Genomic DNA, 21,743 nt, shown 5'->3' on the forward strand with positions numbered 1-21,743 from the left:
AGTGCCAGCAGGTTTTTAGTTTTACAGTATCCAAATTCATTACAGTACAGCACCCATAGTTTGGTGACACGTTTGCACTTTTTATGTCAGCATTTCATTGTTGTAACTGCATGTTACTTAATTGTTTACATTTATTATCTGACTGCTGTATGCAGTAATGTTTACTCTGTGTCCTGTTCTGTGCTGCACAGTAGGCTACAATATTGTTATTTTCTGGTTTTACCAGTGTTCAGGGAATGAGAAAGAGAAAGCACTGCTGCATTTATTACAATCAAAGTGCCAGCAGGTTTTTTGTTTTACTGTTTTCAAACTCATAACAGTATGTTTCTAACTTAGAATGACTGAACTTACTGCAAATAAATCTGCCCAAGAGGGACAAAGAACATTTTTCTGTTGATTATTTTATTTTATTAATGTTTCACAGTGTTTTGGTATTGCAATTGATTTCATAAGATAATTTTTACTTCATTATTACATGAAAAAAATTGCTTTATACCTGGTAATTTCAGGTTGTTTTTTAATGCCCGCGGAATATTTACTTTAAGCCGCGGAATATTAACGATAAGCCACGGAATCAAGAATTGCTCTCCGCGGAATCAAGAATTGCTCTCTGCGGAATCTAGACTTTTTCTCCGCGTTTTCCTGGGGGGACTAATTTGAGATACAGTGGCATGTTTGGATAAAGAAAATATTAAATATGCACTCTCAGTGTCTTGTCTGTCACATCACATGCAAAAGCAGAGCAGTTTATGTGGCCACCAAGGTGGTGTTAAATTGAAGAATTTCTTAACGGAAATGAATCGATTAACTATCAACATCCCTACCTGCAATCCAGTTCATCCTGAATTGGGACAATGAAGAGGGTGTGTCGGCCATTGTTTGTAACATTCTTCAGAAAACTTCCAGTATAGCCCACATCCTCTCCAATAACCTGGACAAGCTTCCTCTGCCCATGACCACCTAAATACAAAAAATAAATATCACTGGTATTTATTTTGAGAAATTTATAAAACATTTGGTAGCAGACATAGAACTACCATCATTAAATTATTTAAAATAATTGACATTACAGAAGAAACACTGATATAACTACAGACTGAATTAATCGTAACATAAGTTACGATTGGTTGTAAGAAATAAATGCATTAATATATTCAATACAGTACAAGTCCAGTAGGATTACCTGTCGCTTTGTGGCAAAGCCATGCTCCATTCAGCTGTGCCAATTTGGAGAACTGAAACTCCAGTAGAGCAACGATCTAAAACAGGTTTAACATAAAAAATAAAAAACAGTGTTTAGGGTCATCCACAGTTCCACACAGACTGACAACTATAAATATAACTCAATGATCAGAGCAGCAACAATGACAACACGACGCCATGTAAAGGTTGATAGATTTTGATTACTGCACATCATGGTTACCTCATCGTGGGTCGCATCCTCTGTCACCTGGGCGCTTCTTAGCTCGGACACCTCCCTGCCTCAAATATGCAAAAAAAACTGTACAAAGGGAAAGCAGTGTAATCAATATTAAAATCCCAATAAGCTTTATTTTGGTACTCTAAACAGAGGGACATAGCAGAAGCTCTGAGACAACAATGCTACACATTGCAGCAGCAGTAGAGAATAGATAACAATTTTAATGTTCAAAAGACATCATTTACCAAGTCAACTCAGCAGAGTAATGATTCAGATAAAGAATAGACTCATATTTTACAGCTATAATTAATTGCAGTAATATGTGCACGGGGCAGGCAGCAAATACCTTTGCAGTGACTGACCAACAGTTGGCAGTGTTGGTGCAGTGTGCCTACTGCTGCCATAGGTGACAGTGGTGGCAGTCACAGCTGGGGCAGAGGGGCCGGGCCGGCCGGCACTGGCGGTCACAGCGGGTGCAGTGTGCCTACTGGGGCTGACATATGGTGTGGGGCCAGGTTGTCCTCGTCCCCTTCCTCTTCCCGAGTAGTAGCGCAGGAAATCCATGTCATTTAATTCCTCCTGCCCACTGAGTTTGATCCATTTGAACACTGAATGGATTTATTGAACACTATTAAACAGCACGAGGTGCAGTCACATTTATTTTTTTCCCATAAAGAAAGGTGCAGTCATATAGGCTAAAATGATGCGTCACATTTGATTAAAAAATCATTGGGATTTCTGCCCATTGTGGTCCACCAGTGATTAGTTTGGATCCCATGCTTTTATCAAAGGATTGTATTAAAAGATTTTTACATTTTTATCGTTCATAAAAATAAATTAAAAGACCAGTGAACGTACACAATAAGCAGCATTAACATGGTGTATTGGTTGCTAGCAATAGCATACTTAATTTAAGGCAATGTCCAAATAGTAAAGTATAAAAAACGGATAACATTATCAAGAATGAAAGATAGTAAAACAGTATTAATGTTAAATGTAACAGTCTGGAGAATGCACTGGCTTTCTCCTTCAGCAAACCAGGAAATCAAACCGGACAGAACTCCTCCCCCTTCTCCTTCAGATACAAAGCAGAAAGTTACGGATACGAGTAGGACACAGAAAAACAGAGGGAAGAACAGTGCCAAAAGTCACGTGTTGACTGAAATGCTGTGACAGATCTGAACCTCTGAAACACTGTGGGTGAAACACTGAAAAATATTTCTTTCAGAGATTTGAAAGGCCATTTTGGCCTATAAAAACGTATTTTAAAGATTCAGAAAGTGTTTCAGTGATTCAAATATTTTTTTCAGGCTTTTGGAGCATTTAGTTTAAGTTAGGAGTTTACAATGGAAAACAAAGGGAAAACAGTGCCAAAAGGTAAGGCTGTGTATGTGACAAACTTGATACTCTGAAAATGCCTGGGCGAAACACTGTAAAATGTTTTTTCAGAGATGCAGGCCTATCAAAATTTATTTCAGAGATTCAAATATTCTTTCAGAGATTCAAAACGAAAATTCAGTCTTGAAAAAAGAGTTTCAGACATGCAAATATAAGCTTTTGAACCCTTTATTTTAAGTTTGGACTTTACGAGGTTTCAAACGTGGAAAAAAAAAGGGAAAACAGTGCCAAAAAGTAAATTCTGAAGCTGTGCATGTGACAAACTTGATACTCTGAAAATGCCTGGGCGAAACCCTGTAACATATTTTTTCAGAGATTCAAAAATACTTTCAGAGATTCAGAACGGATTTTTAGTGTTGCAAAACTATTTTCAGAGATTCAGAACGGATTTTTAGTGTTGCAAAACTATTTTCAGAGATTCAGAACGGATTTTTATTGTTGCAAAACTATTTTCAGAGATTCAGAACTTGAATTCAGAATAATGGCCTCTTTGCGGTACCCTACAGCCATGTCTTAAGCACACATAACAAGAAACAGTGGCAGTATGTGAGCTTGTAGATCTTAACACTTTGACACATTTTGAAAACCCTTCGATACTATTAGTTAAATCGCTCACACCTATTTGCACTCAGACAACCAAGCGCACCACTGTGCTCCCTGTCATTTTCTTCAACAGCTGAGCTGGCCTTGTCCGATGGGCAAGGCCTTCCAAAAATAGCCATAACTCATCAACGTCCCTCTCCACGGAAGTCTTTAGTAAAAGGCGAAAGGCTTATTCGTCATGAAGAGAGACCCGAGTAATTCTACCCGCTCGCCACGGCGGCCAGCGAAACCTCTAGCCGCGCCGGTCAAGCGCTTGACGGCGCGCGTGCACGCACACACTTGGCGTGGGCAGCCCCGCGACACAGCACGTGCGTTATTTCACAGTCCGAGGTGGCTCTGTGCTCCCGCGGCTGGGTTTAGGGCGTCTTGGGTGGGTGGCTAAGAGCGGGTGTCCGGGTCGAAAGCGGGGCCTGTCGGATTGGGGGTGTGGTTTAATGATGAAGGCGTGGCCTATGCGCTTTGGGGTGCAAAAAGTTAGTGGTGCACAATGATCCAGTGTTTTGCATCGCCCATTCATGAATGACCGTTGCTCATTCAGTATGCCGACATGAAAAAGCTTACAGCACCTGGTATTCCCAGGCGGTCTCCCATCCAAGTACTAACCAGGCCCGACCCTGCTTAGCTTCCGAGATCGGACGAGATCGGGCGTGTTCAGGGTGGTATGGCCGTAAGCAAAGGCAGCTGTGGCCGGTACGGCCCATGTACAGCAGATGGCAGCAGCCAATGCGCTAATGAAAAGCTTACAGCACCTGGTATTACATTGTGAAGGTTCCGGGGGAGGGGTGCTTAAGAGTGGGTGCCCGGGTTCGGATGGAGAGCCGGGTCGTGGGTTTAGCTGGCTTCGGGCCTGGCACCCCGGTGGGGGCCCAGGGCTTCCTGGGTCCGAGTGGAGAGCCGGGCAAAAGGTACCCGGGTTCGGATGGAGAGCCGGGTCGTGGGTTTAGCTTGCTGTCGGGCCTGGCACCCCGGTGGGGGCCCGAGGCTTCCTGGGTCCGAGTGGAGAGCCGGGCAATTGGGGCTGTGGTTTGATCATGTGGGCGTGGCCTATGCGCTTGCCCTGCTTATATTCCAAGATCAGTCGTTTCCAGGGTGGTATGGTCGTAAGCAGCAGCCCGTAGGGCTCCTCTCCAGCACTATACGCATGTTTTCAACACTTAATCAGGGGAGAGCGCGAACGCAGTCCCCCACTACCAGAAATTGTGCAGTCGAGATTCCCACATTTGGGGAATTCGCCCGGGTCAGCAAAGCACAGCGTGCAATGGCTGAGCCTCGCCGAGGGTGAACCGACCTTCGTGATCATGGTGTCTCCCCTGCCAGGTAAGTATGAATTGTACATGCTGGCCATAGAGGAAAGCACTCATCCACATACCAGTCCCCTGCCGGTCAGACAACGACTAGTCCCCTCCACGTGGGCGTAACAATGGCCTCTTTGCGGTACCCAACAGCCATGTCTTAAGCACACATAACAAGACACAGTGGCAGTATGTGAGCTAGTAGATCTTAACACTTTGACACATTTTGAAAACCTTCGATATATACTATTAGTTAAAGCGCTCACACCTATTTGCACTCAGACAACCAAGCGCAACACAGTGCTCCCTGTCATTTTCTTCAACAGCTGAGCTGGCCTTGTCCGATGGGCAAGGCCTTCCAAAAATAGCCATAACTCATCAACGTCCCTCTCCACGGAAGTCTTTAGTAAAAGGCGAAAGGCTTATTCGTCATGAAGAGAGACCCGAGTAATTCTACCCGTTCGCCACGGCGGCCAGCGAAGCCTCTAGTCGCGCCGGTCAAGCGCTTGACGGCGCGCGTGCACGCACACACTTGGCGTGGGCAGCCCCGCGACACAGCACGTGCGTTATTTCACAGTCCGAGGTGGCTCTGTGCTCCCGCGGCTGGGTTTAGGGCGTCTTGGGTGGGTGGCTAAGAGCGGGTGTCAGGGTCGAAAGCGGGGCCTGTCAGATTGGGGGTGTGGTTTAATGATGAAGGCGTGGCCTATGCGCTTTGTGGTGCAAAAAGTTAGTGGTGCACAATGATCCAGTGTTTTGCATCGCCCATTCATGAATGACCGTTGCTCATTCAGTATGCCGACATGAAAAAGCTTACAGCACCTGGTATTCCCAGGCGGTATCCCATTCAAGTATTAACAAGGCCCGACTCTGCTTAGCTTCCGAGATCGGACGAGATCGGGCGTGTTCAGGGTGGTATGGCCGTAAGCAAAGGCAGCTGTGGCCGGTACGGCCCATGTACAGCAGATGGCAGCAGCCAATGCGCTAATGAAAAGCTTACAGCACCTGGTATTACATTGTGAAGGTTCCGGGGGAGGGGTGCTTAAGAGTGGGTGCCCGGGTTCGGATGGAGAGCCGGGTCGTGGGTTTAGCTGGCTTCGGGCCTGGCACCCCGGTGGGGGCCCAGGGCTTCCTGTGTCCGAGTGGAGAGCCGGGCAAAAGGTACCCGGGTTCGGATGGAGAGCCGGGTCGTGGGTTTAGCTGGCTGTCGGGCCTGGCACCCCGGTGGGGGCCCGAGGCTTCCTGGGTCCGAGTGGAGAGCCGGGCAATTGGGGCTGTGGTTTGATCATGTGGGCGTGGCCTATGCGCTTGCCCTGCTTATATTCCAAGATCGGTCGTTTCCAGGGTGGTATGGTCGTAAGCAGCAGCCCGTAGGGCTCCTCTCCAGCACTATACGCATGTTTTCAACACTTAATCAGGGGAGAGCGCGAACGCAGTCCCCCACTACCAGAAATTGTGCAGTCGAGATTCCCACATTTGGGGAATTCGCCCGGGTCAGCAAAGCACGGCGTGCAATGGCTGAGCCTCGCCGAGGGTGAACCGACCTTCGTGATCATGGTGTCTCCCCTGCCAGGTAAGTATGAATTGTACATGCTGGCCTTAGAGGAAAGCACTCATCCACATACCAGTCCCCTGCCGGTCAGACAACGACTAGTCCCCTCCACGTGGGCGTAACAATGGCCTCTTTGCGGTACCCAACAGCCATGTCTTAAGCACACATAACAAGACACAGTGGCAGTATGTGAGCTAGTAGATCTTAACACTTTGACACATTTTGAAAACCTTCGATATATACTATTAGTTAAAGCGCTCACACCTATTTGCACTCAGACAACCAAGCGCACCACTGTGCTCCCTGTCATTTTCTTCAACAGCTGAGCTGGCCTTGTCCGATGGGCAAGGCCTTCCAAAAATAGCCATAACTCATCAACGTCCCTCTCCACGGAAGTCTTTAGTAAAAGGCGAAAGGCTTATTCGTCATGAAGAGAGACCCGAGTAATTCTACCCGCTCGCCACGGCGGCCAGCGAAGCCTCTAGCCGCGCCGGTCAAGCGCTTGACGGCGCGCGTGCACGCACACACTTGGCGTGGGCAGCCCCGCGACACAGCACGTGCGTTATTTCACAGTCCGAGGTGGCTCTGTGCTCCCGCGGCTGGGTTTAGGGCGTCTTGGGTGGGTGGCTAAGAGCGGGTGTCCGGGTCGAAAGCGGGGCCTGTCGGATTGGGGGTGTGGTTTAATGATGAAGGCGTGGCCTATGCGCTTTGGGGTGCAAAAAGTTAGTGGTGCACAATGATCCAGTGTTTTGCATCGCCCATTCATGAATGACCGTTGCTCATTCAGTATGCCGACATGAAAAAGCTTACAGCACCTGGTATTCCCAGGCGGTCTCCCATTCAAGTACTAACCAGGCCCGACCCTGCTTAGCTTCCGAGATCGGATGAGATCGGGCGTGTTCAGGGTGGTATGGCCGTAAGCAAAGGCAGCTGTGGCCGGTACGGCCCATGTACAGCAGATGGCAGCAGCCAATGCGCTAATGAAAAGCTTACAGCACCTGGTATTACATTGTGAAGGTTCCGGGGGAGGGGTGCTTAAGAGTGGGTGCCCGGGTTCGGATGGAGAGCCGGGTCGTGGGTTTAGCTGGCTTCGGGCCTGGCACCCCGGTGGGGGCCCAGGGCTTCCTGGGTCCGAGTGGAGAGCCGGGCAAAAGGTACCCGGGTTCGGATGGAGAGCCGGGTCGTGGGTTTAGCTGGCTGTCGGGCCTGGCACCCCGGTGGGGGCCCGAGGCTTCCTGGGTCCGAGTGGAGAGCCGGGCAATTGGGGCTGTGGTTTGATCATGTGGGCGTGGCCTATGCGCTTGCCCTGCTTATATTCCAAGATCGGTCGTTTCCAGGGTGGTATGGTCGTAAGCAGCAGCCCGTAGGGCTCCTCTCCAGCACTATACGCATGTTTTCAACACTTAATCAGGGGAGAGCGCGAACGCAGTCCCCCACTACCAGAAATTGTGCAGTCGAGATTCCCACATTTGGGGAATTCGCCCGGGTCAGCAAAGCACGGCGTGCAATGGCTGAGCCTCGCCGAGGGTGAACCGACCTTCGTGATCATGGTGTCTCCCCTGCCAGGTAAGTATGAATTGTACATGCTGGCCTTAGAGGAAAGCACTCATCCACATACCAGTCCCCTGCCGGTCAGACAACGACTAGTCCCCTCCACGTGGGCGTAACAATGGCCTCTTTGCGGTACCCAACAGCCATGTCTTAAGCACACATAACAAGACACAGTGGCAGTATGTGAGCTAGTAGATCTTAACACTTTGACACATTTTGAAAACCTTCGATATATACTATTAGTTAAAGCGCTCACACCTATTTGCACTCAGACAACCAAGCGCACCACTGTGCTCCCTGTCATTTTCTTCAACAGCTGAGCTGGCCTTGTCCGATGGGCAAGGCCTTCCAAAAATAGCCATAACTCATCAACGTCCCTCTCCACGGAAGTCTTTAGTAAAAGGCGAAAGGCTTATTCGTCATGAAGAGAGACCCGAGTAATTCTACCCGCTCGCCACGGCGGCCAGCGAAGCCTCTAGCCGCGCCGGTCAAGCGCTTGACGGCGCGCGTGCACGCACACACTTGGCGTGGGCAGCCCCGCGACACAGCACGTGCGTTATTTCACAGTCCGAGGTGGCTCTGTGCTCCCGCGGCTGGGTTTAGGGCGTCTTGGGTGGGTGGCTAAGAGCGGGTGTCCGGGTCGAAAGCGGGGCCTGTCGGATTGGGGGTGTGGTTTAATGATGAAGGCGTGGCCTATGCGCTTTGGGGTGCAAAAAGTTAGTGGTGCACAATGATCCAGTGTTTTGCATCGCCCATTCATGAATGACCGTTGCTCATTCAGTATGCCGACATGAAAAAGCTTACAGCACCTGGTATTCCCAGGCGGTCTCACATGCAAGTACTAACCAGGCCCGACCCTGCTTAGCTTCCGAGATCGGACGAGATCGGGCGTGTTCAGGGTGGTATGGCCGTAAGCAAAGGCAGCTGTGGCCGGTACGGCCCATGTACAGCAGATGGCAGCAGCCAATGCGCTAATGAAAAGCTTACAGCACCTGGTATTACATTGTGAAGGTTCCGGGGGAGGGGTGCTTAAGAGTGGGTGCCCGGGTTCGGATGGAGAGCCGGGTCGTGGGTTTAGCTGGCTTCGGGCCTGGCACCCCGGTGGGGGCCCAGGGCTTCCTGGGTCCGAGTGGAGAGCCGGGCAAAAGGTACCCGGGTTCGGATGGAGAGCCGGGTCGTGGGTTTAGCTGGCTGTCGGGCCTGGCACCCCGGTGGGGGCCCGAGGCTTCCTGGGTCCGAGTGGAGAGCCGGGCAATTGGGGCTGTGGTTTGATCATGTGGGCGTGGCCTATGCGCTTGCCCTGCTTATATTCCAAGATCGGTCGTTTCCAGGGTGGTATGGTCGTAAGCAGCAGCCCGTAGGGCTCCTCTCCAGCACTATACGCATGTTTTCAACACTTAATCAGGGGAGAGCGCGAACGCAGTCCCCCACTACCAGAAATTGTGCAGTCGAGATTCCCACATTTGGGGAATTCGCCCGGGTCAGCAAAGCACGGCGTGCAATGGCTGAGCCTCGCCGAGGGTGAACCGACCTTCGTGATCATGGTGTCTCCCCTGCCAGGTAAGTATGAATTGTACATGCTGGCCATAGAGGAAAGCACTCATCCACATAGCAGTCCCCTGCCGGTCAGACAACGACTAGTCCCCTCCACGTGGGCGTAACAATGGCCTCTTTGCGGTACCCAACAGCCATGTCTTAAGCACACATAACAAGACACAGTGGCAGTATGTGAGCTAGTAGATCTTAACACATTGACACATTTTGAAAACCTTCGATATATACTATTAGTTAAAGCGCTCACACCTATTTGCACTCAGACAACCAAGCGCACCACTGTGCTCCCTGTCATTTTCTTCAACAGCTGAGCTGGCCTTGTCCGATGGGCAAGGCCTTCCAAAAATAGCCATAACTCATCAACGTCCCTCTCCACGGAAGTCTTTAGTAAAAGGCGAAAGGCTTATTCGTCATGAAGAGAGACCCGAGTAATTCTACCCGCTCGCCACGGTGGCCAGCGAAGCCTCTAGCCGCGCCGGTCAAGCGCTTGACGGCGCGCGTGCACGCACACACTTGGCGTGGGCAGCCCCGCGACACAGCACGTGCGTTATTTCACAGTCCGAGGTGGCTCTGTGCTCCCGCGGCTGGGTTTAGGGCGTCTTGGGTGGGTGGCTAAGAGCGGGTGTCCGGGTCGAAAGCGGGGCCTGTCGGATTGGGGGTGTGGTTTAATGATGAAGGCGTGGCCTATGCGCTTTGGGGTGCAAAAAGTTAGTGGTGCACAATGATCCAGTGTTTTGCATCGCCCATTCATGAATGACCGTTGCTCATTCAGTATGCCGACATGAAAAAGCTTACAGCACCTGGTATTCCCAGGCGGTCTCCCATCCAAGTACTAACCAGGCCCGACCCTGCTTAGCTTCCGAGATCGGACGAGATCGGGCGTGTTCAGGGTGGTATGGCCGTAAGCAAAGGCAGCTGTGGCCGGTACGGCCCATGTACAGCAGATGGCAGAAGCCAATGCGCTAATGAAAAGCTTACAGCACCTGGTATTACATTGTGAAGGTTCCGGGGGAGGGGTGCTTAAGAGTGGGTGCCCGGGTTCGGATGGAGAGCCGGGTCGTGGGTTTAGCTGGCTGTCGGGCCTGGCACCCCGGTGGGGGCCCGAGGCTTCCTGGGTCCGAGTGGAGAGCCGGGCAATTGGGGCTGTGGTTTGATCATGTGGGCGTGGCCTATGCGCTTGCCCTGCTTATATTCCAAGATCGGTCGTTTCCAGGGTGGTATGGTCGTAAGCAGCAGCCCGTAGGGCTCCTCTCCAGCACTATAGGCATGTTTTCAACACTTAATCAGGGGAGAGCGCGAACGCAGTCCCCAACTACCAGAAATTGTGCACTGGAGATTCCCACATTTGGGGAATTCGCCCGGGTCATCAAAGCACGGCGTGCAATGGCTGAGCCTCGCCGAGGGTGAACCGACCTTCGTGATCATGGTGTCTCCCCTGCCAGGTAAGTATGAATTGTACATGCTGGCCATAGAGGAAAGCACTCATCCACATACCAGTCCTCTGCCGGTCAGACAACGACTAGTCCCCTCCACGTGGGCGTAACAATGGCCTCTTTGCGGTACCCAACAGCCATGTCTTAAGCACACATAACAAGACACAGTGGCAGTATGTGAGCTAGTAGATCTTAACACTTTGACACATTTTGAAAACCTTCGATATATACTATTAGTTAAAGCGCTCACACCTATTTGCACTCAGACAACCAAGCGCACCACTGTGCTCCCTGTCATTTTCTTCAACAGCTGAGCTGGCCTTGTCCGATGGGCAAGGCCTTCCAAAAATAGCCATAACTCATCAACGTCCCTCTCCACGGAAGTCTTTAGTAAAAGGCGAAAGGCTTATTCGTCATGAAGAGAGACCCGAGTAATTCTACCCGCTCGCCACAGTGGCCAGCGAAGCCTCTAGCCGCGCCGGTCAAGCGCTTGACGGCGCGCGTGCACGCACACACTTGGCGTGGGCAGCCCCGCGACACAGCACGTGCGTTATTTCACAGTCCGAGGTGGCTCTGTGCTCCCGCGGCTGGGTTTAGGGCGTCTTGGGTGGGTGGCTAAGAGCGGGTGTCCGGGTCGAAAGCGGGGCCTGTCGGATTGGGGGTGTGGTTTAATGATGAAGGCGTGGCCTATGCGCTTTGGGGTGCAAAAAGTTAGTGGTGCACAATGATCCAGTGTTTTGCATCGCCCATTCATGAATGACCGTTGCTCATTCAGTATGCCGACATGAAAAAGCTTACAGCACCTGGTATTCCCAGGCGGTCTCCCATCCAAGTACTAACCAGGCCCGACCCTGCGCGCAGGATCCGGAACAATTCTCTCTGTTTTACCCCTGCCCTTATTGGCCGCCCAAAAGCATGCAGTCTCCCATTGTCCCGTGAGTTCCAACCTCTCGGCCAACGGGAGATTGCCCCTGTGTTTCAATGGCGTTGCCACGTCTGCTCGTATCAAGCCTGGCTTCGTCCACTGAAAACGTTTTTATTTCGGGAACATTTTTCTGATTTTATTTGACTTGATTATGTTGTTCTTATTTGCTTGTTGTACTGTCACTGTTTTAATTATGATTGATTTTATTGTGTCACTGTACAGCACTTTGTAACATTGTTAAGAAAGGTGCTTTATAAATAAAATGTACTTACTTACTTACACAAGGCAGGTCGCTGGTTTCCGTGGCAAAACATGGCAACGACCCAGTGCGTCTCACAATGTTGTGATTTCTCTGCATGCATGCAATTAAAATGAATGACCATTAGGTGTCGTCAATGCACAGCGTCTGATCAATAGTTGAAATGTCAATTTTGATTGATTGATTGATTGAAATATTTATTAACAGTTTGCAGAATTACAGTAGGCCTACATTTCAAGCACAAACTCAATACAAAGACTGTTAACTGTGAGTGGACGACCCAATTAAGCCTTACACTTGTTTACCAAAAGGGCATTGTTCAATTCATCAAAACATTTAGAGACAAACAAATAGACACTTAAATCAAATGTAAAATTCTACAGTGTAAAGACACCAATTTAATTATAAATGTCAATATAGTTGAATATTGTTTTGTATTGCTATTTTTATTTGCTAATTGTAGATTGACCTACTTTTTGTTTCTGGCATTCCGCTGCTTGTTATTTTTTATTTTATTTTCATGTGAAGTACTTTGAGTTGCATTTTATGTATGAAATGTGCTATATAAATAAAGTTTAATATGTGAAGTACTTTGAGTTGTCAAGGATGCAGACAGAGTTGAACCCAGGAGCAAAGTCACAACAAACTAGAGTATAATATTTAACAGGCAGGACATCTGTGACACAGGTTATGAACTGACAATGAGTGTTTGTACTGAGTCCAGTTTTATAGTGAGCAGGTTGATTGGAGAAGTGTTCACTGCTGGGCTGACGAGGTAGTTGACAGGTGTGTAAATGGAACTGGGTGTGCTGGAATGGGATATGGGAGGCCAGTGTGGAGTCACAGACTGAGGGAGAGACAGAATGTGACAGAGTTGCATTTTATGTATGAAATGTGCTATATAAATAAAGTTTACACCACTGACTGTCCCTCCATATAAAATAAAGGCGAAAGTCACCATAAAAAATTGATCAGTTACAATTCCAGACTATGAAGAATCATTTAATAAAGGAAGACTTCCAGATTCAGTTAGATTAGCTACAATAATTGTGATATTAAAAGTTAAATCAAGTAAACCTTCAACTGAATGCTCGTCATATGACATAACAGAGAGGAATGGGCCGGACCATACGCGCAAGGGGACCCGAGGGAGTAATGTGGGAAGTTGAACGGATGTCTCCAGTAAAAAGGTTTTTATGAGAATCCCCATATATTGCCCCGTTGCTATTATCTGTTTGGCATATATATAATTGCACCACAGAAGAATCCCAACAATGTGAAGTGAGGGGCGCTCTCATCGTCAGCTTAAAGGACCTATAACATAAAATTCAACTTTTTCCATTTCTTTTGTGTTTTTGGGGCTCCCATATGTGTTTTCTATCCCCACAAATAACTATAACAAATAATTTTGAACAATCAGGCTTTCATATCATACAGGTGCTTTAATGGAAATTGCTCTCAGGAACAGCTCAACTGATTTTGGTCTCATCGTGATGTCATCAATGTCACCCTACTTTGTATAATTCCCCCTCTTCTTCAGTCTTCAGTTCCAAATGTACATTTCCACTTTGTTTACAATGTCCACCATTGTTGATTTTCCAAGCTGGCATGGAATGGAAACAAGCCTGGTTTTTATCTAGCATCAGTATTATAATGACAAATGACTAAAATATTAAATAATCTGCATATCAGTCACCCCCACCAACTGAGGACATTGTGGTACTGCATCTAAAACTGCTTTGAAAGTCCAGAAAGAATCTTAATGACAAGGGCTGGTTATATCAGAGTGGTGATTGAGGCTCAAACCATTAGGAATAACTTTGAGGGACATAGACAATATGATATTAAAATGCATTTTATTTGCACTTTAAGTCCCACCACCACCCTCACCACCTTTCCTCATCATCCCCAGCCACTCCTGCACAGACATTCCCTCCGCCTGGGAACAAAAGTGCACCTTCCTGCCATCCACTGTGAACTGGCTGTGGCCAAATGCCTTGGTCTTGGGCCTTTTGCATTTGGAGCAGAAGTGGAAGGCTACACTTTTGATCTGTACAGGAGTCCCTTGCGCTGCTGAAGCCTCCTCCTTCCTCTTCCTGCGCCACAAAGTGGTCCTGCTGGTTTCTGGGAGTGTGGGTGTGGGAGGGACAATCGCCGCATGGAGCGTGGGGGCGATGGGCTGAAGTCCAGGGGAGATGAGCTGGATAGGGGGAGGAAGAGGAGGAGGAGGAGGAGGAGGCGGCAGCACAAGGGTAGGCTGGCGGATGTTGAGTGGACGGAGACTGATGGCAGCCATTGGACGGTGAAGGTGCTGTTGTTGCGGCAGCTGCACTGGCCTGCTCAGAGCAGCCGGGAGAGGCTCGGAGCTAATGTCAGAGACACTGGGCTGGGCCACAGTCAGGTGAAGGACGTCCCGCTGCTGTCTCTTCTCCCTGACATTGTACCTGCACGCGAAATGCAGAAAGGAATTACTTTTTACTTTTACTTTTTTAAAACACATTTTTATTTCAGCAGTTTAACCCATTTAGACCTGAGGCCGAATCTAAAAGAACCCCCAAACATTATCTGTATTTGGCCGCTGATGTGAAAATATTGTAGCGGCCAGCTATGGCTGCAGCCAATGGGACTGTCTTGGGGGTGGGACTTCTAGAGTGAGTGACGGGGGTCCTAGGTAGAGGCTCTCTGGGCCGGGTAGTTTGGTTGAGAGTGCACGTTTACCAATACCTAAGAGGAATATCAATGCTGTTGTTATATGAGTGTTCTACAAAGGAATAAAGAGGGATCTTTATCGTTCATGGTAACTACGTCTCTGCCTCCTGTTCCTGGGATCGTTACACTGGTGTCTGAAGAAAACTAAAACTAAAGACGGATTGTCGTACGGAGACGTAAGTTGCGCGCATTGTTTACTAGCTAGCTTAGCTTCAGTTAGCGTGTTAGCTAGACCGGCCGTTAGCATGGAAAGCTCCGGTGGAGTGAAAATAAAGAAAGAGCCGCGGAACGGAGCAGATTATGGGCTGCCTGGACCGTCGGACGTCATGCCCCAGCTAGAGTTGGCCACGGAGGCTGACCACCGCGGAGGTCGCGCCGCGGGGGACGCCACGGACAGCAAACAGCCGCCGCCGCCGCCTCCTCCTCCCGCCTTTTCTCCCGCGTCTGCTGCCTCGGTGAAGACGCCCAAGTACAATGGTGGCTCGGACTGGGAGGCGTTTCATGCTCAATTTGAACTGCTGGCAGACGCTAGAAGGTGGGAATCAAGGGACAAGGCACTGCAGTTGGCTTTGTGCCTTGAGGGGGACGCTCTGTCATGTCTCCTGCTTCTGGACCCTGTGCAGCGGCGGTGCTACGATGCCCTGGTGGGGGCCCTCAAGAGGCGGTTTGGAACGTGGTCCCAGCCAGCGCTCTTGAAAAATGAACTGAGGGGGAGATGCAGGAAGCCTGGTGAGTCGCTCCGGGGGCTGGCTAATGACATTGAGGGCCAGGTGCGGCGGGCATACAGTCACATGCCCGCCGATGCACGGAGTGAATTGGCTACTGATCTGTTCGTCGGGGCCATCTCCCCCCCTGATCTGCGTGTGCAAGTACAGCTCCAGCACCCGAAGTCTCTGCTAGAGGCACTGGAGGCGGCTATAGAGAGAGAGAGCCTGCAGGGTGCTACTGCCAGCGGTGGGCAGGAAGTGAGCTCCCATGCGGTGAGGGCTGTGTCAGGATGCCCCGCCAGGGAGGAGGTGCCAGCATGGGCGGCTGAGATGACTGAGCTGCTACGGGCGGTGACTCTACAGGTACCGCCGCCGCGTGGCCCGCAGGTCTGCTGGGGGTGTGGCCAGCCCGGCCACATACTACGGAGGTGCCCTGCTGCTCTCCAGAAGCGGGGAAACTCCTCGGGGTCCGCATAGACGGGGATATGCGGGCCCCCATTTCCACCGCTGCCCCAACATCGTCAGCCCAGGCCTGTTGTCCAGCGGAGGGAGCCCAACGGTGCAGCGAGGGGGGAGGGGCTCCATCCCCCCAAGAAGTAGATGACAGCGGTGCTCCACCGGTCGTGGTGGGGTGGATCCGTGGGAGCTCCGGGGGTGGGAGCTCCTGCCATGTCGCTGTCACGGTCCAAGGGGTGCCTACTGCTGGCCTGGTGGACACCGGGTCGTCGGTGACGCTGGTGAGGCCGGACGTCCTGCCCGGCGGGACAACACTGCAGCCCACAGCGGTGCGCCTCCGCACGGCCACAGGTCAGCTGGCTCCCATGTTGGGGAAGGGGCTGATGTGGTTGTGCGTGGGAGGCAGACGTGTTCGCCATCTGGTTTGGGTGGCGGACGTGCAGGACTGCTTCATCCTGGGACTGGACTTCCTCCAGGACACGGGGTGTCTGCTGGACATGGGGAGGGGTACGCTTAGCTTCCCAGGGGGTCCTACAGTTGCCATGGGCCCCCTAGCTACCGTCCCCCTGCCCACTGCCCAGCCCATCGTCCAGTCTCTATTTCCGCTGGCCCCTGTGTTCATCCCGCCACCCTCCACCAGCTTTACCCCGTGCCCAGCGTGGCCTCCCCAGGGGGGGGAGGAGACGTCGATCGACGCTGGGCACCTCCAGTGCCAGTCAGCAGCCACGGCCCTGCCCGACGAGGGGGGCGGGGGGGGGCTGCCTTCAGGTGTGTGGAGAGAGGAGTACGGGGACTTGGAGGTGCAGCAGCAGGGACAGCTGAGACAGCTGCTTGTGGAGTTCCAGGACTGTTTCGCGATGAGTGAGAGCGAGGTGGGGAGGTCTACCATGGCAGAGCACGTGATAGACACTGGACTTGCGGCGCCCATAAAGTGCCGGCCACGCCGCCTCCCTCTCGCTCGTCAGCAGGCATGTGACAAGGCCTTGGAAGACCTACTGCAGGCGGACTTCGTTGAGCCGTCAGAAAGCCCCTGGGCGGCGCCCGTGGTTATGGTCGCAAAGAAGAACGGAGACTGGCGGTTCTGCGTCGACTACAGGCGGTTGAACGACGTGACCACGAAGGACTCGTATTCCCTCCCCCGCATCGACGAGTCCTTGGACCTAGTCTCCGGGTCCTCGTGGTTCACCACACTGGACCTCAAGAGCGGCTACTATCAGGTTCCCCTCTCCCCTGAATCTCGCTCCAAGTCTGCGTTCTGCACCGGGCGGGGGCTATGGCAGTTCAAGGTCCTCAGCTTCGGTCTTTGTAATGCCCCTGCCACCTTCGCCCGGCTCATGGACAAAGTGTTGGCTGGTATCCCCCGCCAGGAGTGCCTGGTGTTTCTCGATGACTTTTTGGTGCACGGCCGCTCCTTCGAGGTGGCCCTGGAGTCCCTGAGGCGCGTTATGGAGAGGATAAGAGCTGCGGGGCTGACGTTGCACCCTGAGAAATGCCACTTCATGCGCAGAGAGGTAACTTTCTTGGGGCACGAGTTGGACGCGGAGGGCATCGGCACCATGAATGACAAGGTGCGGGCGGTGGAGGAGTGGCCCACCCCCCGTGACCAGAGTCAGTTGAAGAGTTTCATCGGTCTGGCCTCGTACTACAGGAGACATGTGAAGGGCTTCGCCACCATTGCATCACCCTTGTACCGACTGCTGGAAAAGGACAGAGACTTCACGTGGACTGAGAGGTGCGAGGAGGCGTTCCTCGGTCTGAAGCAGGCACTGTGCGAGGCTCCGGTCCTCGCTCCACCTGACCCCACACTGCCCTTCATACTAGACACTGACGCTAGCGGTGTGGGGGTGGGGGGAGTCCTATCCCAGCTGTGGCCGGAGGGAGAGAGAGCAGTGGCGTACTTTAACCAAAAGCTCAACAAGGCTGAGCGGAACTACTGCGTCACCCGCCGGGAGCTCTTGGCAGTAGTACTTTCTACCAGACACTTCAAATACTACCTGTGCGGTCTTCCCTTCGTGGTGAGGACGGACCACTCAGCTCTCCAGTGGTTATTGACTTTCAAGGAGCCAGAGGGACAGGTTGCCAGGTGGTTGGAGGAGCTGCAGGAATACGACTTCAAGATAGAACACCGGCCAGGGGCTCGTCACACCAACGCGGATGCCCTATCACGCCGGCCGTGTGCGACGGAAGGTTGCCGCTACTGCGAGAGGAGAGAAGCACGGGAACTGGAACGGCGTACGGAGGGGGAGGAGTGTGCAGCCGTCAGAAGGATCGAGGAGGTCGTCTGCAAGGAGCTGCAAACTGTGACGGACACCCAATGGAGAGACAAACAGGAAGAAGACCCGGACCTGCAGCCCGTCTTGCGGTGGGTGGCGGCTCAGCAGCGCGTGCCATGGGAGGCGGTGGCGCCCCTCTCCAAGGCGACCAAGGGTCTGTGGACTATGTTCGACTCACTGCGGCTGTCCGGAGGAGTACTACAGCGGGCGTTCAAGACGGCGGCCACCGGGGAGGAGCAGTGGCAAGTGGTGGTTCCTAAGGACCTGCAGGAGACTGTACTGAAAGCCATGCACGGAGCAGGTGGGTCAGGTCACTTTGGAGTCACCAAAACACTCCGCCGCCTTCGACAGAACTTCTACTGGGGGCGGCAGAAGAGGGACGTCGCTGACTTCTGCCGTCGCTGTGACCTCTGCGTTGCCCGCAAAGGCCCTGCCGGGCGCTCGCAAGCGCCACTCCAACAGTTCCCGGTGGGGTGCCCGATGGAGAGGGTGGGGATAGACATTACGGGGCCGTACCCACGCTCCGAGGGGGGCAACTGTTATGTCCTCTCCGCCATAGACTACTTTACTAAGTGGCCAGAGGCCTACGCCATCCCAAACCAGGAGGCAGTAACGGTCGCTGATGCCCTGGTGGAGGGCATGATTAGCCGGTTCGGTGCCATGGAGTCCCTACACAGCGATAGGGGGACGAACTTTGAATCCCGGGTGTTCGCTGCCATGTGCGAGCGCCTGGGCATACACAAGACTCGCACTACCCCGTTGCACCCCCAGAGCGACGGGTTGGTAGAGAGGTTTCACCGGAACATGGGAGATCAGCTTGCCATCGTCACCTCCCGACACCAGCGGGACTGGGACAAACACCTGCCCCTGGTGCTCATGGCATGCCGCTCAGCAGTACAGGAGTCGACGGAGTGCACGCCGGCTCTCCTCATGCTGGGACGAGAGCTACGCACCCCGGCTGAGCTGGTCTTCGGTCTTCCGCCGGACGCCCCGGCCGTTCCTGCAGGGCCGGAGTACGCCAGGAAACTGCAGGACCGCCTGGACTCTGCCCACAGCTTCGCCCGGGTGCAGCTACAGGGGGCCGCAGTGAAGCAGAAGCGCTACTACGACGTGAAGTCCCGGGGCCGAGACTTCGCACCAGACGAGCTAGTCTGGGTCTACAACCCGTTGCGGAAGAAAGGACGGAGCCCCAAGCTGGACAGCAAGTGGACGGGACCCTGCAAGGTGTTAGAGAGGCTGGGAGAGGTTGTTTACCGTGTGCAGATGCCTCCTCGGGGAAGGAAGGTAGCCCTCCACAGAGACAGACTGGCCCCCTACAGGGGGGGTCCCCCCTCCCCCGACACGAACGCACCGGCGACCTCTCCCTCTCCTCCGGCAGCCCAACTCCCCCCCGGGTCTCCACCCATGCCACAAGGAGAAACTGTTTCCCCTGCTCCTACACCCTTGTCCCGTTCCCCCCCTGACCCCCCCCCCGGGTGCCCTTCCCTCCCCCCCTGCCCCTGTCCCCCTACCCCCGACCCCCACGAGGTCTCGGCCGAGGAGGCGGACAAGACCTCCGGGCCGTCTGGGAGACTATGTGGTGTCTTCTGGGGCACTGGTCTGACAAGGACGTTGTGAATTGTGAAAAGAAAAAAAAACAAAAAAAAAACAAGAGTTGTGAACTGTATTTGGGATGTGGGGGATGTATTTGATTTCTTGCTTTGATTTCTAGGCTGTTGCCGTGGTGTATGTTGGCTGTTTATCTTGCCTGTTGGCCCGGTCCTCGGGGTCGAGGACTTTTGTGAGGGGGGGGTAGTGTAGCGGCCAGCTATGGCTGCAGCCAATGGGACTGTCTTGGGGGTGGGACTTCTAGAGTGAGTGACGGGGGTCCTAGGTAGAGGCTCTCTGGGCCGGGTAGTTTGGTTGAGAGTGCACGTTTACCAATACCTAAGAGGAATATCAATGCTGTTGTTATATGAGTGTTCTACAAAGGAATAAAGAGGGATCTTTATCGTTCATGGTAACTACGTCTCTGCCTCCTGTTCCTGGGATCGTTACAATATGATATTCCAGGGACGACCCCCCCCCCCCCCAGTGGGCCCCACACAAGCAAAGATTTGAGTTAAAAGCGTTCGTAATTAAATAATATATTAAGATTTGCGCCACAATTTCAGGACCTTTCAGATATAGCAGATCTACAAGATCGTAGCGCTTAACAATAATGTGTTAAAACTCACCACTGCCTCAGTGTCACCTCATTGAGCTCGACGAGCTGGATGTTGGTCTGGGCCATGAGGGTTGGGTTGGCCAGGACTAAGTCCCTGACCTTGCAGTAGTCCCGCTTCACCAACCCCCACCGGTTCTGCCGCACGCCGCAAATAGTCCTGCCAGCAGGGTAGATGCGGCTCAGCTGAATGCACATGGCCTCGACAAGGCGGCTGCAGTCGGGCCATTGTGCAGGAGACCCGGAGCCGAGCATAGAGCTGTAAAATAAACAACCAAAGAAAAGCACAGGTAATGACAATACTTTAATAATAATAACGTATTCATTCATCTATTTGCTTATTGGAATTGGCTTCATTCTATGGAAAATAATAAGCACTATATGCCAAAAGCTTACCGCTTCACACTGTCTTTCCCTGGAATGACAGATGTCTTGGAAGGCCTTGACCGTCCCGCTGTGAGTCGGACCTTGGAGTAGGAGACTGCTGCCTTGTCACTCTCTGGAAGCTTTTCCCAGAGGGCGAGTATCTCCTCCTCCTTGGCCCGCGTCACAGCATGCTGCTCTGCTTCACCAGACTGACAGCCAGGCAGACGACATGCTGGTAACCCATGGCTCCATCAGGACCCATGGCATCCTGAACAGAAATAGGAACAAAAAATGGAAATTGTAAAGTTGTTAATATGTTCCACATACGTTCCTACTCATCAATCATGATGCTGTGTACAATACATACATCGCCCGGCTCCCCAGCTTGCCCAGGTGTGCCTTCATCCTGTGGAGCAGCCTCTGCTGGCCCAGGTGTGGCATCATCCTCATCCTGGGGAGCGGCCTGGCTGTCAGGGACGGTCCTCTGCTCGGCTGGCCCAGACAGTGGCATGTCGGCAGGGTCCGATTGGGTCGGCGAAGGCGCTACGGTGGTGGAAGACGGGGCTGCCGGGCGGGCAATGGGTGGCAGCGTTTCCTCCAGGCTGTATAGGGACAGGGTGGGGTCGTTGTCCACCAACGCCACGTCCTCAAAGCCCTCGTCCTCCACCTCGTAGTCCTCGTCGCCGATCCCATCCGGAACATCGGGATCCCTGCCAACTTCCAGATCCAGCACTGCCTCTGTCTGGGAGTATAGGTACTCTAGCCCTATCAGTTCACCTGTATACTCTCCAGGCAGAGGGTAGTCCACTTCCAGCTTGAGACCCAGGACCTCCTGACTCAGCTGGTTGTGGAAGTGCTGCATCTGGCCACTGTAGCAAATCTCAGAAACGCCATCGATGTCCAGTGATGCTGCCAAGCGGTCGTCATTCCACCGCGCCAACCCCTCTACCAGGTACGCCTGGAAGTGCAGGGCGTTTGCACTTGTACCTAAAACATGACAGGTGTTAGGGTAAAACAAAAAGTTACACACACGCACGCACGCCTT

The sequence above is a fragment of the Protomyctophum bolini genome (assembly GCF_963924005.1).
Source record: "Protomyctophum bolini genome assembly, chromosome: 15".
Taxonomy (NCBI): Eukaryota; Metazoa; Chordata; class Actinopteri; order Myctophiformes; family Myctophidae; genus Protomyctophum; species Protomyctophum bolini.